The following is an 11,477-nucleotide window of genomic DNA, read 5'->3' on the forward strand; positions in this document are numbered from 1 at the left end:
CCATATAATATTCTCACCTTGAATTTATCCTATAAAACTCCCATATAATATTCTCACCTTGAATTTATCCTATAAAACTCCCATATAATATTCTCACCTTGAATTTATCCTATAAATCTCCCATATAATATTCTCACCTTGAATTTATCCTATAAAACTCCCATATAATATTCTCACCTTGAATTTATCCTATAAAAATCCCATATAATATTCTCACCTTGAATTTATTCTATAAATCTCCCATATAATATTCTCACCTTGAATTTATTCTATAAAACTCCCATATAATATTCTCACCTTGAATTTATCCTATAAAACTCCCATATAATATTCTCACCTTGAATTTATCCTATAAAACTCCCATATAATATTCTCACCTTGAATTTATTCTCTAAAACTCCCATATAATATTCTCACCTTGAATTTATCCTATAAATCTCCCATATAATATTCTCACCTTGAATTTATTCTATAAATCTCCCATATAATATTCTCACCTTGAATTTATCCTATAAAACTCCCATATAATATTCTCACCTTGAATTTATTCTATAAAACTCCCATATAATATTCTCACCTTGAATTTATCCTATAAAACTCCCATATAATATTCTCACCTTGAATTTATCCTATAAATCTCCCATATAATAGTCTCACCTTGAATTTATTCTATAAAACTCCCATATAATATTCTCACCTTGAATTTATTCTATAAAACTCCCATATAATATTCTCACCTTGAATTTATCCTATAAAACTCCCATATAATATTCTCACCTTGAATTTATCCTATAAAACTCCCATATAATATTCTCACCTTGAATTTATCCTATAAAACTCCCATATAATAGTCTCACCTTGAATTTATTCTATAAAACTCCCATATAATATTCTCACCTTGAATTTATTCTATAAAACTCCCATATAATATTCTCACCTTGAATTTATCCTATAAAACTCCCATATAATATTCTCACCTTGAATTTATCCTATAAAACTCCCGTATAATATTCTCACCTTGAATTTATCCTATAAAACTCCCATATAATATTCTCACCTTGAATTTATCCTATAAAACTCCCATATAATATTCTCACCTTGAATTTATCCTATAAAACTCCCATATAATATTCTCACCTTGAATTTATTCTATAAAACTCCCATATAATATTCTCACCTTGAATTTATTCTATAAAACTCCCATATAATATTCTCACCTTGAATTTATTCTATAAAACTCCCATATAATATTCTCACCTTGAATTTATCCTATAAAACTCCCATATAATATTCTCACCTTGAATTTATCCTATAAAACTCCCATATAATATTCTCACCTTGAATTTATTCTATAAAACTCCCACATAATATTCTCACCTTCAATTTATTCTATAAATCTCCCATATAATATTCTCACCTTGATTTATCCTATAAATCTCCCATATAATATTCTCACCTAGAATTTATCCTATAAATCTCCCATATAATATTCTCACCTTGAATTTATCCTATAAATCTCCCATATAATATTCTCACCTAGAATTTATCCTATAAAACTCCCATATAATATTCTCACCTTGAATTTATCCTATAAAACTCCCATATAACATTCTCACCTAGAATTTATCCTATAAAATTCCCATATAATATTCTCACCTTGAATTTATCCTATAAATCTCCCATATAATATTCTCACCTTGAATTTATTCTATAAAACTCCCATATAATATTCTCACCTTGAATTTATCCTATAAAACTCCCATATAATATTCTCACCTTGAATTTATCCTATAAAACTCCCATATAATATTCTCACCTTGAATTTATCCTATAAAACTCCCATATAATATTCTCACCTTGAATTTATCCTATAAAACTCCCGTATAGTATTCTCACCTTGAATTTATCCTATAAAACTCCCATATAATATTCTCACCTTGAATTTATCCTATAAAACTCCCATATAATATTCTCACCTTGAATTTATCCTATAAAACTCCCATATAATATTCTCACCTTGAATTTATCCTATAAAACTCCCATATAATATTCTCACCTTGAATTTATCCTATAAAACTCCCATATAATATTCTCACCTTGAATTTATCCTATAAAACTCCCATATAATATTCTCACCTTGAATTTATCCTATAAAACTCCCATATAATATTCTCACCCTGAATTTATCCTATAAAACTCCCATATAATATTCTCACCTTGAATTTATCCTATAAAACTCCCATATAATATTCCATCCTTGAACGCACGCCGCGTGCATCATGTTTTTGTACAATTTGTGAATAATATATATAGGTTCTCCCCGTCTGAGTTATTTTTGAAGGTCAACAAAATACGATTTTCCTGTAATTCATTTCTCACACTCTCGGTATAATAATGACTTTTCCCTGTGTGGGATTTTTGATAAAAAGGTTGACAACTAGTTGGACAACCCCTTCTCATTCCTCATGTTTGGTCCTGTTACAATAAAAACACTTACACAAACCTCCCATGCTGGCACCGTCTCAGCGGTGTCGGCACTTGCGTTCTTGGGTCTCTTTTGAGGTTTTTACGTCATGTGAGCCCTGTGCCCAATCAGCGCTGACGTCACTGTCCCCACCTTCAGACAAATCAAGCATCATGAGGCCGTCAGAGAGCAGCCACAGCCCTGGCTTCATGTTGATGTTCAATACGTCCGAAGAAAGGAACAGTGAAGCTGCCGCTGATTGGGCGCAGGGCTCGTGTGATGTGAGAACCTCACATAAGCCCCGGGACAGTGAGTCTCGACACCGCTGAAGTGGAGCCGGCACGCCAGCTGAGTATGAGTTTTTTATTTTTTGTTTTTTTCACAAATAAACGCAAGTTATATGAATGAAATTTTACCACTAACATGAAGTACAATATGTCATGAGAAAACAATGTCAAAATCACCAGAATCCATGGAAGCGTTCACCAGTTATTACCTCATAAAGGGACAGTGGTCAGAATTGTAAAAATTGGCCCGGGCATTAACATGCAAACCACCCTTGGGAGTAAAGGGGTTATTGCAAAAAATGTGGTCAAATATGTGCTTAGTATCCCCCATCCTGGTATATATGGTCGCCTCACCCCCATCCAGATACACAAGGCCCCCTCATCCCTATCCTGGTATGCATGGATCCCTCATCCTTATCCTGGCAGGAATGATCGCCCTCATCCCTATATTAATATGCAGGGCCCCCATCTCGTCCTGGTATGATTGGCCCCCATCTCGTCCTGGTATGCATGGCCCCATCCCATTTGCCCCCACCCCCATCCTAGTATGCATGGCACCATCAGAAAACTTTAAAAAATAAAATTACACTTACCTACCCGGCGCTCCCTCGCTGCATCCTGCTCCGGTGTCAGTAACTGCTTTATGCTTGTAAGCAGCACATGGCAGGGACGTCATGCGTTGCTCACAAGCAGAGCACAGCTGCCGGAGTACTTACCGGGACTGTTCATTGGAGATCGGGGTGACTATTCATTGCTCTTCAGTAGCGCGCAGTGTCAGCCCCCGGCTTCCTGCTGCTGCCGGCGGTCACGTGTGCCGCTACTTAAGAGAAATAAATATTCATTGGATTCATCAATCATTCATCAGGAGACTATTTAATACTGAACTATATTCAAGCGGGACTAGACGAAGAAAACCCTAAAATCATGTATCATGTTATCCGAAACAGTCAGAAAACTAGCCCCATATTGGGCGACCCCAGACCTCAGACTATATACTGTGTAAGTTTATAAGCCACTCCAGTGTCAGGAATAGATAGTATGTGACAATACCGTATATACCACTCAGGGAACACTTACCTTTCAGAGATAATTTCCATATTCATACTAAATAATGGCACAGATCTCCCAGACATTATGACTGCACATATCCCTAGTCTTTATAACAATATTGCACTCATTCTCTGACAGACCGCAGCATGGCCATTAGTTAGAAGCTGCTAATGATCTTTGGAGCAGGTAAGTTTTCCCTGAGTGGTACATATTGGGCCGTCTGAAGACTGAGTTTAGTCTAGGACAATTTGTCTGCACTACTAATTATCAGCAGTTACATTACCAAACTAGGGCAGTCCCTATAGGAGAAAAACACAAGAATTATACTGTATTGTCACATACTATCTATTCCTGACACTGGAGTGGCTTATAAACTTACACAGTATATAGTTTGAGGTCTGGGATCTGCCAATATGGGGCTAGTTTTCTGACTGTTTCGGATAACATGATACAGGATTTTAGTTTTTTTTGTCTAGTCTCACTTGAATATAGATCAATATTAAATAGTCTCCTGATGAGTCGCCTTTGGTGAGGACGATGAAACCCATAGAAATGAGAGGCTTGGAGAGTGAGTGTGTATACGTCACCTCTACCTATATACTGAGATGTGGGGTACATGTTTTTTCTATTAGTCACCTATTAACTAATCTTCAGGGGGTGAATTATGGGTACAGTTTTACATTTGGAATTAATAAAGCTTAGTTTTATCCTTTTGTCAGCAAACATGAGGAATGAGAAGAGACAACCCATTTAAGAAGATTCAATTTTGGTTAAAACTATTCCAACACTATGAACATAAAAAAGTCTTCTCCCCTATGTGATGTCTCTGATGTTTATTCACAGTTGATTTCCAAGTAAAATATTTCCCACATGAAGAAAATGAAAATGGCTTCTCCTCTGTGTAAGGTATCTGATGACTAACAAGAAGCGCTTTCCGGTTAAAACATTTCTCACATTCTGAACAGGAAAAAGGCTTCTCCCCTGTGTGCGTTCTTTGATGGCGATCAAGATCTATTTTCCATTTAAAACATTTCCCACATTCTGAACATCAAACAGGCTTCTCTCCTGTGTGAGTTCTTTGGTGCTTAACAAAATTCCCTTTATGGTTAAAACATTTCCCACATTCTGAACATGAAAAAGGCTTCTCTCCTGTGTGAGTTCTTTGGTGTTCATCAAGATTCCCTTTCTGGTTAAAACATTTCCCACATTCTGAACATGAAAAAGGTTTCTCCCCTGTGTGAGTTCTTTGGTGATTAACCAATTGTGAATTCCAGTTAAAACATTTCCCACATTCTGAACAGGAAAAAGGCTTCTCCCCTGTGTGAGTTCTCTGGTGACTAATAAGATGACATTTCTGGTTAAAAGTTTTCCCACATTCTGAACATGAAAAAGGTTTCTCCCCTGTATGAGTTCTTTGGTGATTAACCAATTGTGATTTCAGGTTAAAACATTTCCCACATTCTGAACAGGAAAAAGGCTTCTCCCCTGTGTGAGTTCTATGGTGATTAACCAAATCTGATTTCCGATTAAAACATTTCCCACATTCTGAACAGGAAAAAAGCTTCTCCCCCATGTGAATGCTCTGATGTCTAACAAGAATCGCTTTCTGGCTAAAACATTTCCCACATTCAGAACATGAAAAAGGTTTCTCCCCTGTGTGTGTTCTCTGGTGATTAACAAAATGTGATTTATGTGCAAAACATTTCCCACATTCTGAACAGGAAAAAGGCTTTTCCCCGTGTGAGTTCTATGGTGATAAACCAAATCTGATTTCTGGTTAAAACATTTCCCACATTCTGAACAGGAAAAAGGCTTCTCCCCTGTGTGAGTTCTATGGTGATAAACCAATTGTGATTTCCAGTGAAAACATTTCCCACATTCAGAACATGAAAAAGGTTTCTCCCCTGTGTGAGTTCTCTGGTGAGTAACAAAATGAGATTTCTTGTTAAAACATTTCCCACATTCTGAACATGAGAATGACTTCTTTGCTTTAGGAGCAGTTTGTTTTTTATTGCCTCTTTTGTGACTTTGATTTTCCTTAGTAGTCAGTAATGAATCAGAAGATGGGACCTGTTTCATAGGATCAGATGACAGATCTTTGCTGTGAATGGATGATGGTATATCTGGAGTACTGGCAATCACTTCAGTTGTATCTTGTAGGATTTCAAGATCATCAGATTTAAAACTTGAAGATGTCGGCTGTCCCTCTGATCTTCTGGTACAGTCATCTGCTAAGATAAAAAAACAATTATTTTTTAATAAAATATCCTTGAGTTTTATATTTTTGAACATTTCTACTTAAACTGTCCATAAAAATAGCAAGCTATGTAAAAAACTTTAATCATTTACCAAGACAATGACAGTTCATAGTCTAATAGAAAACCTTGTTGGATGAACCAGTAGTGTGTGGTGTTCAACTGTTTGTTCATTCTGCCTCCCAAATATCAAATAAAAAGAAACCAATCAATGTTATGTAGGCAAAAATAATACCAATTCTCATCTCAGAAAAAACAAGTCCCCACTCAGGTCCATCATCTGTCAATAGAAAAACAGATAAGGCAGATTACACTTAATGCTATAATTAGGGTTACTGTTAGGCTAAAGTTAGGATTAGGATAAAGAATTAGGCTTTTCTCAATTGTCTCCCCAATAATTGGGTCATGTCACATCAGTCATGTAAGAGTTTTCTTTTTCCGGAAAAAAATAAATAAATAAAAACGAATAAAATGTCCCGTCAGTATTATAGTGCAGGGCTTATGCACTTTTATGTTCTGACAGTGAAGAAAGTGCAGTGTCAGATGGCGATGTGGATTTCGAGGGCTTTAGTAGCAGCGACAGTGATAGCTCAGAAATGAGCAGTGATTCTGGTCCATCCTCACACACAAGGACCAGTACAACAAGAAGGACAAATAGCGCTTCTGGAGAAATGTCTCCAACTCAGGGAACAATGCCCAGTACTAGCGCTGTCCCTAGTGCTCGTGAATTGGCGCACACCAATGTCCAAGGGGCTTTGCCTCTTGCTGTAGCATTTCCCAGATGGGAGGCTTCGGATTCGGCTACTCCATTCATCCCTAATTTTAATGCCATTCCTGGTATAAATGTGGAGGTGGAAAATTTTGGACCAATTATTTTTTTAATTTGTTTCTGACAGATAGCTTGCTAGAGCATATTGTCCTACAAATTTATATGTGTCCCAATTCATCAGCCAGAATCCACAATCCTATTATGCTAGGTCACATTTATGGACACCAACTAATGTCCTAGAAATGAAAACATTTTTAGGACTTACATTCGCTATGGGGCTTGTTAAAGAAATGAGCATTCGGTCCTATTGGTCCAACCGCCCTGTTCAAGCCACGCCCTACTTATATGGAGACATCTGGAAAAATCGTTTGGGAGCTGATAACTCCATTTCTACAAAAAGGCTACAATCTGTATGTTGACAACTACTACACCAGCATACCCATATTTAAAAGTCTGGTTGAACATAACATAGGGGCTTGTGGGACCATTGACAAAAACCGTCAGGGGTTTCCACAATCATTGGTCAGCAAAAAGTTCTGAAAGGGGCAGTCAGGGGCTTTACCCAATGGAGAGCTGCTTGTCCTTAAGTATAATAAAGATATTTTTATCCTGAGCTCGATCCACACAGATGCCACAAGGGCCACTGCAGACCAACAGAGATCCACTACTCCAAAACCTGTCTGTCATTGCCTACAACAAATATATGGGGGTGTGGACCTTGCAGATCAGGTTCTACAGCCATACCAGGTATCAAGAAAATCATAGATCTGGTATAAAGAGTTAGTCATGTATTTGTTTCAGGTGGCCACATATAATTCTTTTGTGTTATACAAAAAAGCCGGAAATGCAGATACTTTCCTTGATTATCAGGAAAAGGTCACTGAAAATCTTATTTTTGATAATTTTGTCCCCGCCAATCCTTTAGAATATGAAGATGTCAGAAGACTCACTGAGTGACATTTTATTGCACTCATCCCAGTAACTGAAACAAGAAAGAACCCCAGAGAAGATGTCGTGTATGTTCCTAGAGAGGAATGAGGCATGATCCCCGCTATTATTACCCACAATGCCCATCACTGCCAGCCTTATGCCTCCATGACGGCTTTACAATCTTCCACACAGAACCACGTTTTTGAACTGTTTTGACATTCAAGCATTTGGTTTATTTAGTGACAGACACATTTCAGTAGAGCTGACGTAACAATTTCCGGGGGTAGGTGGGGGGAGGTCTCCAGAGACACAAGCTGAGCACAATATACTGGGCACTACAATGACATTTTTGCAATTTTTGCTCTGAAACTTCCACTACGTGTTTCTGGAAATCATCCATGTAGTGAAAGTGGTCACTATATCCATAGATGAATTATCAGAGGGGTGTCATTTCCAAAATGGGGTCACTTCAGGGGGGATTCTGTTGTTCTGGCACTTAGCGGCTCTCCAAAGTGTCACAGTGACCACATTTTAGAAATGACACCCCTCTGGGAATTGGAAATGACACCACCCTGTGAATTCATCTATGGGTGTAGTGACCATTTACCTATCTATATATTTTCCAATGTAAAATCTGGGGTTAAAACAACATTTTAGTGGTAAAAATGTAATTATTTTTTCTTCACTGGCCAATGGTATAATTTTCTATGGAACAGCTGTGGTGTCAGTATGCTCACTGCACCACAAGAAGAATTCATTTAGGGAAGTTTTTGGTAAAATGCAGTCACTTTTGGGGCCTTATGCTTATCTGGCACCTCAGGGGCTCTGACAATGTGACATGTCACCCACAAACAATTCCAGCAAAATCTCCTTTCCAATATGACGCTCCTTCCCTTCCAAGCTCTGCCATGCGCCCAAACAGTGGTTTACCCCCACATAAGGGGTGTCAGAATACTCAGGACAAATTGCATAACAACTTTTGCGGTCCAATTTCTCCTGTTACCCTTTGGATAAAAATTGGAGGGCGAAAAGAACTTTTTTTTTTAAAAAAAAAAGATTTTTTATTTTTACGTTTCTACGTAATTAACTTCTGTGACGCACTTGGGGGTTCAAAGAGCCCACCACACATCTAGATAAGTGCCTTGGAGTCTAGTTTCAAAAATGGGGTCACGTGTTGGGGGTTTTCACTGTTTAGACATGTCAGGGGCTCTGACAATTTGACATGTTACCTACAAACAATTCCAGCAAAATCTGCTCTCCAATATGGCGCTTCTTCCCCTTCCAAGCTCTACCATGCACCCAAACAGTAGTATTCTCCCACATGTGGGGTATCGGCGAGCTCAGGAGAAATTGCACAACAAATTGTATGGAGCAATTTCTCCTGTTACCCTTATGAAAATGCAAAATATGGAGCTAAAATTGAATTATTTGTGAAAAATGTTATTTTTTTTATTTCGACAACTCTACGTTATAAACTTCTGTGAAGCACCTGTGGGATCAAGGTGCTCAATACACATCTGGATAAGTTCCCTAAAGGGGTCTAGTCTCCAAAATGTTGTCTCTTATTGGGGGTTTCCACTGTTTAGGCAGATCAGGGGCTCTCCAAACGCGACATGGCAACCGCTAATTATTACAGCATATTTTACATTCAAAAAATCAAATGGCGCTCCTTCCCTTCCGAGCCCTGCTGTGTGCCCAAACAGTAGATTTCCCCCACATATGGGGTATCGGCATGCTCAGGAGAAATTGCAACACAAAATTTATAGTCCATTTTCTCCTATTACCCTTGCGAAAGTAAAAAAAAAATGAGGTTTAAAGGAAAATTGTTGTGATGGTGGGATCTGACACTGATGTTCCTTGAGCTTGAAGTGCACCTTTTGTTTAGAAGTTTTTCTGGACTCTTTTGTTACCATTCGTATTATCCATCTCTTTGATTTGCCATGAATTTTCCTCCTGCGGCCACGTCCAGGGAGGTTGGCTACAGTCCAATGGAGCTTACATTTCTGAATAATATGTGCAGCTGTAATTACAGGAACATCAAGCTGCTTGGAGATGTCTTATAACTTTTACCTGTATCATGTTTGTCTATAACTTTCTTTCTAATCTCCTGAGACAACTCTTTCCTTCGCTTCCTCTGGTCCATGCTGAGTGTGATACACACCATGTCGCCACACAGCACAGTGAGTATCTGCAGCCTCTATACAGGCCACTCACTGATTCCAGGATTGTAGACACCTGTGATGCTAATTAGTGGACACTCCGCGATTTATCATGTTCCTTTTGTCACATTATTTTCAGGGGTACCATCATTTCTGTCCAGGCCTATTTCATGAGTTTTATTTTTTTTTAATTCTGTGGAAGCATGGTGGAAAAGCAATGTCTGACTTTCATTTGTTCATTTTCATAGATTTTTGATAGATTATTACTTTTGTCAGATTCAAGTTATTTCTGTCACCACTGTGGGTTTTTCTCTCATTAAACGAGGGGTACCAACAATTTTGACCCCGTGTGTATAGATTATAACCTTCGGTGAATTAATTTATAACATGGAATCACTTTATGGGGATTTCTACTATTCTGGTTTTCTGTCACTTAGTTATATTAGGGCTTCTGCATATGGCGTGTCCAATCTCATCTGGGATCTGTTCCTGCTGTCCAGCTGGAGTAATCTGCTCCCTACTTCAGCCAATTGGAAAGTACCACACCCTACTAAAGCGCAAAGCACATGGCCGGAATCTGCCAGATACAGCGCTGTTCTCCTCTGGTTCAGTCCTCTGTGCTCAGCTTGCGGCTTGTGTATTTGCTTCCTGCTGTGACCGTGGCCCGTTTACTGACTACTCTTGTGTCTTCTGATTCTGTATTCTGTCCTTCTGGTTCTGACCCAGCTACCTGACTATTCTTCTTGCCATCTAATACTACAGAATAGCAGGTGACACCATGGTCCAAGCCTAGGGGTCCCAGTGTAAGGTCAGATCCATGTAAGGGTGTTAAAGGGCGATGAACAAGGCAATCCTTGGGATATGGAAAGCAGAGAAGATAGAGTCAACCAGCAAAATGTCACCGGTGATGGCGGCGCCTGCGCAGTAGCATCTATAAGTAAGAGATAGAGGCTACTGGACAGGCACCGCTGGTGTCATTTTGCTGGATGTAATTTTTTTGTGAGCCTCACAATAGCCACAATATTATAGGCAGTATCAACAATAATATCAATGCTATTATATGCATTATGTAATAATGGGGGGCAGGTCAGTGAGGGATCAGCGACCTGTCATAAGCCAATACAGATGAATATGTAATCAGCGCACCACATAAAGCCCCGCCCACAGCCTGCCCCAGAGCCCCACCCACAGCCCCGCCTCAGAGCACGGGAATGTCATTAACTGAAAACTACAAATACAGATTAATCAACAGTAAACCAGAGTTGCCCTCATTTATGGTGGATCATTGGAGCTACTATGGATCCTGAGCAGAAGATTAGAGAAAATAATATTGCTCCCCATTTCAGGAGAGATTGTGCAGTAATCTGAATTCCTTAGGATCAAAAACAATCTAATTTATGATGTGGAGTGAATCCATGACACCAGGACTGGAGCCAACACATCTCCTGCAGGCGGGAATAAATGTATATTACAGCCCTCAGCCACGCACAGCTTAGAGAGGTGAGTTGTGAAATACTCACCAGGATTCGAGTACCGCGAGTACCAAATCCTAACGAGTATACT

The 11,477-nt window shown here is 38.6% G+C and overlaps 1 pseudogene; it reads right to left on the bottom strand.

Moving 5' to 3' along the window:
* Nucleotides 1–4,564: 4,564 nt before the first annotated feature.
* On the bottom strand, nucleotides 4,565–6,477 carry LOC141047142 (uncharacterized; annotated as a pseudogene).
* Nucleotides 6,478–11,477: the final 5,000 nt, after the last annotated feature.

This window comes from Dendrobates tinctorius, unplaced genomic scaffold (assembly GCF_039654945.1).
Source record: "Dendrobates tinctorius isolate UK_male_01 unplaced genomic scaffold, ASM3965494v1 ptg000126l, whole genome shotgun sequence".
In the NCBI taxonomy this organism is placed as follows: Eukaryota; Metazoa; Chordata; class Amphibia; order Anura; family Dendrobatidae; genus Dendrobates; species Dendrobates tinctorius.